Here is a 6,000-nt window from a genome sequence, read left to right on the forward strand (position 1 = left end):
GGATTGCAAAGATGCAAACATCAGGAAGCTCTTTATCAACTACAGCTCAACATTCAGTCCCATCATCCAGCTTGGCCTTAATACCTCCTTGTGCTATTGGATCCTGGATTTCCTCACTTGCAGACCCCAGTCAGTTCAGATTGGCAACGACAATCTCCCAGAGAGTTGTGCAGGTCTGGAATGCACTACCTCGGAAGACGGTGGAGGCCAATTCTCTGGATGCTTTCAAGAAGGAGCTAGATAGGTATCTTATGGATAGGGGAATCAAGGGATATGGGGACAAGGCAGGGACTGGGTATTGATAGTGAATGATCAGCCATGATCTCAGAATGGCGGTGCAGACTCGAGGGGCCGAATGGTCTACTTCTGCACCTATTGTCTATTGTCTATTGTCTATTGACATCTCCTCCACAATCTGAATCAGCACAGGTGCCCCACTGGGCTGCGTGCCTAGCCCCTGCTCTACTCACTTTACACTTAAGACTGCGTGGCTAAGCGCAGCTCCAATTGCATATCCAAGTTTGCTGATGACCCCTCTGTCGTTGGCTCAATCAAAGATTGTAATGAATAAACATATAGGAAGGAGATTGAAAATCTGACTGAGCGATGCCATAGCTACAACCTCTTACTCAATATCAGCAAGACCGAAGAGCTGATTATTGACTTCAGGTAGGCAGAGGTCCATCAGCCAGTCCTCATCAGAGGTGGACAGCTTGAAATTCCTCTCCGTTATCATTTCAGAGGACTTGGCATGCAAGTGCAACTATGAAGAAAGCACGGCACCGCATTGACTTCCTTAGGAGTTTGCAAAGATTCAGCACAACATCTGAAACTTTGACAAACCTCTGTGGTGAAGAGTATATCGACTGGCTGCTTAACAGCCTGGTATGGAAACACCAACGCTGTTCTGAACGGAAAAAGTAATAAATACGGCCCAGTCCGTCACAGGTAAAGCCTGAATTGAGCACATCTACACGGAGCGTTGTCACAGCAACTCATCACCAGCACAGCCAGGCTCCCTTCTCACTGCGGACATCAGGATAAAGATACAGGAGTCTCAGGCCTCACACTACCACGTTCAGGGACAGTTATTACCCTTCAACTATCAGGCTCTTGAACTAATGAGGATAACTTCACTGAAATTCACTTGCCCTATTACTAAACTGTTCCTAGAAGCTATAGACTCACATTCAAGGCCTCTTCACCTCATGCTCTTCATATGTGTTTTTTTTATTATTATTGTTGCATTTTTAATATTTCTCAGCTTAAACTGATAAAACCTGAGGTACAGGCTTAGCCAAACACACTCAGTTCTTAACTCCTATGAACTTTGGACTATTCTAGTGGTGTTTAGTATGGTGGCTTTCTGGACATTTACATAGATATTGTTGTGTACCCTAATTGTTTAATGCTATTGTGTAGTGACTTTGGGATGATACCAGTTACTATTGGGACAATGTATACCCTGTTCATGTTCCATGGACTTTATATTTCCTCCTTTAATTCAGCATATCTCTGGTGTTTTTCATTTACTGATTTCTGTAATTTATGTGTGTTTGGAATGGCTACATCTATCAATCAATTTGTTCCTGCTTGTTTATCCTGTATTATTCTATACGGACATTTATTATGGATTGTCCTGTCTGTAATAACCTATCGGTTCTAATATAATTGGTGGTATTCTGACTCTAAAATTGGATAGGCTTGTATTTATAGTAAGGTATGGTGTCTTTTATCAGTCTGTATTTTAAAGCAAGATTTTGCTGAATGATTGTGCCTGTGTAATCAGATTGTGTTAAACAGAATCCGATAATGTGTTGGATTATTTCTGGTTTTTCTACATTTATTGTCATGAATTAGTTGGTCTTTTATTATGTACTTTTGTTATGTTTAGTGTTAGTCAGCTGGTCCTGCACTGCCAGAAGAGACACTTCTGTTATGATCATTATTACCTTGTTTCTGTACTTGCACAGTTTGTTGTCTTTTGCAAATCTGTTGAATGTTCAAGTTGAAGCGGTCTTTCACTGGTTCTGGTATGATTATTATTCTATTTATTGAATCGGACATCAAGAAAGTGAATCACTGGGTTGTATATGGTGATATACACCGTATTTAATTTGATAATAAATTTACTTGGAACTATTTATTTTTCTTGTTTCTCATTGTAGCTTATAGTGTTTCTATGGATTGCACTGTACTACGGCTACAAGATGACAAATAAACCTGATTCTGGAGGTTCGCTGGGTGTGATGAGGAACTAAATCCCTTCTCACAGCAGATGAATGGACTCTTTGCTCAGATGGCAGAATGAATCCCTTCCCACACACGAGCAGGTGAATGGCCTCTCCCCAGCGTGAACCTGCTGGTGTCCCCGTAGCAGAGATGTTTCCCTTCCCACACACGAGCAGGTGAATGGCCTCTCCCCAGCGTGAACCTGCTGGTGTCCCCGTAGCAGAGATGTTTCCCTTCCCACACTTGCAGCAGGTTTATGGCCTCTCCCCAGTGTGAATCCATTGGTATATTTAAAGGTCAAGTGAATCTATTCCCATACAGGGAGCAGGTGAACAGCCTCTCCCTGGTCTGAACTTGCTGATCTTTCATCAGTTGGCACGAATCAATCAATTCCTTCCCACACTCGGAGCAGATGAATGGACACTTCCCAGACTGGACCTGCTGATGTATTCGTAACTCCGGTGATTCAGTTGATCCCTCCCCACGCTGGCTGCAGGTGAACGCTCTCTCCCTGGTGTGAACTCACTGGTGTTTCATCAGGTTCAATGATTGAGTGAATCCTTTACCACCTGCAGAGCAGATGAATGACTTTTCCCTCTGGTATCTCATCTTGCCTGATTAGTAGTGAACCCCTCCCAGTTTAACATATGCTGGGGTGTTCTCAGGTCCCTGGTTCAAGTGGGCTTCAATGAGAAGTTAAAACTGAAAACTTCATTTCAGACACAGCAGGATGAGACATGCCTTCTTCTAGAAAGACTAACTGCCTGGCCTGCTGAGTTCCTCCAGCATTTTGTATATGTGTTTTACAACTGATATACTGCTGTTACGAGGAAAATCTTTGTTCACTCATTCAAGAACTTGACGGCAACTTACAAGCTTTGTCTCCAGTTTGGTTCATCCAAACCTCACACCCACACTGATCACGTGTTCAGTTTCTCTTTGCTGTGTTTGCTATACAGAAATCCTTTGCCTTTTCTACCCTGTGACAAAGTTTACAGAAGACATCCGTGGGTTTCAGACAAGTTAATTTTCATCTCTGCTACTGTTACTGTGAGATTCAACACCATTCAGAGGCACCCAGACACAGCATCAAAATTTCTGACTGTCCGCGTCAGAATGGATTATTTCTAACTGTGACTGAGTCATTTAACTGTGACTCAGTTTGTCTCTCCATTAGTACGTAACATGGAAAAGAATAGCACAATAGAGACCTGTCTGTCCACAATATTGTGCCAACCTTTTAACTGACTCCAAAATCAGTCTAACCATTCCCTCCTACAACAACCCTCCACTTTTCTTTCATCCAAGCATCTCTCTAAGTTTCCAAAATGTCCCAAATGCACCCGTCTTTACCACCACCACTGGCAGTGGGTTTTGTGCACCTACCGTTCTCTGTTAAAAAAAAATCTATCTCCGGCCTCACACTCTGTATTTTCCTCCAAATTCCTTAAAATTATGCCTTGTCATATTAACTCACAGGACATAGGAGCAGAATTAGGCAATTTGGCCCATCAAATCTGCTCTGATTTGATTTTTGAGGATTTATTTTCCCTCTCAACCTCATTCTCCCACTTTCTCCCCATAACTTTTGACCTCCTGATTCATCAAGAACTTGTCAACCTCTGCTTTAAATATAACCAAATTCTTACCCTCCATGGCCATTTCTGCCAATGAATTCCACAGATTCACCTTTGTGTGGCTGGTTGCCCCTCATCTCTGAAATTCCTCCTCATCTCTGCTCTAAAGGGATGTCCTATTCTGAGGTTTTGGTCGCTGGTCCTCGATTCACCCACTATTGCTGTTGAACTAACCCACACTGCAGAGCTGATCTGATGTTCTCTCTGACATTCCTACACACAGATTCTGTTTATTCTACCGATCAGGAGGAATTCACAAGGATTATAATTTCCAGGACAGCAATGGTTGTTCTGCAGTCGTAAAGTTTCAAAGTGCATTTAATCTCTGAGAATGTACACAGTATACAGGAAAACCTTACTCTTCACAGACATCCACACAACAGAGAAACCCCAGGGAATGAATGATCGATACACCGAAGTCTCAAACTGCCCTCCCTTCACACAAAAGCATCAACCAGCACCCCCGAGCCCCATCCATGCCAGCAAAAGACCTGATCACCCCCCCACACACATGCATACCACCATGCAAACAGCAGCAGAAACTCCAAACAGCCCATCAAACAACAGTTGACAAACCAGCACTTTGGTATCTCAAACAAGAGAAAATCTTCAGATGCTGGAAATCAAAGTGATCCACAGAAAATGCGGCAGGAACTCGGCAGGTCAGGCAGCACCTATGGAAAGTACCGTCGACCATTCGTGCTGAGACCCTTCATCAGGACTGGAAACACGGAGTCAGAATGAGAAGGTGGGGGGGGGCGGCGTTGGAGAGGAAAAAGTACAAGGTAGTAGGTGGTAGGTGAATCCGGGAGAGGGGGAGGGGTGAAGTAAGGAGCTGGGAAGTTGATTGGTGAAAGAGATAAAGGGCTGGGAAAGGGGAATCTGATAGGTCGTGGAAGAAGTGGAAGGGGGAGGAGCACCAGAGGGAGGTGATGGGCAGGTAAGATGAGGTGTGAGAGAGGGAAACAGCAATGGGGCATGTTGAATGGAGGAAGTGGATTTACCGGAAGTTTGAGAAAGCCATGTTCATGCCATCAGGTTGGAGGGAATAAATAAATCAGGGATGGGGTAAGAAGGGGAGGAGGGGCATTAATGGAAGTTAGAGAAGTCAATGTTCATGCCATCAGGTTGGAGGCTACACAGCCGGTATATAAGGTGTTGTTCCTCCAACCTGAGTGTGGCTTCATCGCAGCAACAGAGGAGGCTGTGGACTGACATGCCGGGATGGGAATGGGAAGTCGAGTTGAAATGGGTGGCCGCTGGGAGATTTTCTTTGGCAGATGGGGTGCAGGTGCTTGGCGAAGAGGTCTCCCAATCTGCATTGGGTCTCAATGAGTAGGTAGACGGAGAGATAGATACTTCATTGGTCCCAAAGGAAATCGCAGTATCACAGCAGCATCACCAGTGCACAGAGAGATAAAAGTTAGAAGAGAAACAAGAAAGAAGTAAAACAAAACATCCTCTCAAACAGTCTAACAGGATGGGGGGGGGCATGATCATCACTTCCCCAGCTATAGGTTGACTCTCATTATAGATCTGAATGGCTGAGGGTAAGAATGGCCTCATACAATACTCTCTGGAGCAATGCAGTTGTCTTAGTCTATTACTAACTGTGTTCCTCTGTTCAGCCAGGGTGGCATGCAGGGTGATAAAGGCCAGCATTTTCTGTCAGGTCCTTTGTTCTAGTACAGCCTCCAGTGTGTCCAGTTTGACTCCTACAACAGAGCCGGCCTTTCTAATCTATTCAGCCCGTTGGCATCACCCACGTTGATACTGTTGCCCCAGCACGCCACCACATAGAAGATCATACTGGCGACAACAGACTGGTAGAACACGTGAAGGAGAGGCCTGCATAACCCAAAAGACTTCAGTCTCCACAGGAAGTAGAGGTGACTCTGGCCCTTCTTGTACACAGCCTCTGTTGGCGTTCCACTCGAGTCTGTCATCCAGGTGCACCCCCAGGTCCTCACCACATCCACGTGTAACACTTACCCAAAAGGCTGGTATATGTCTAGGGGAAACGGAGTTCCAGCAACTCACCAACCCCACCTCCCGTACACGCAGGTGCTGTGAGAATCGAGTTTATGCCTCGCGCCCGCCAACAGTATCAAACCCACAACAAATACCGTCA

Source organism: Hypanus sabinus, chromosome 26, assembly GCF_030144855.1.
Source record: "Hypanus sabinus isolate sHypSab1 chromosome 26, sHypSab1.hap1, whole genome shotgun sequence".
Classification (NCBI taxonomy): domain Eukaryota; kingdom Metazoa; phylum Chordata; class Chondrichthyes; order Myliobatiformes; family Dasyatidae; genus Hypanus; species Hypanus sabinus.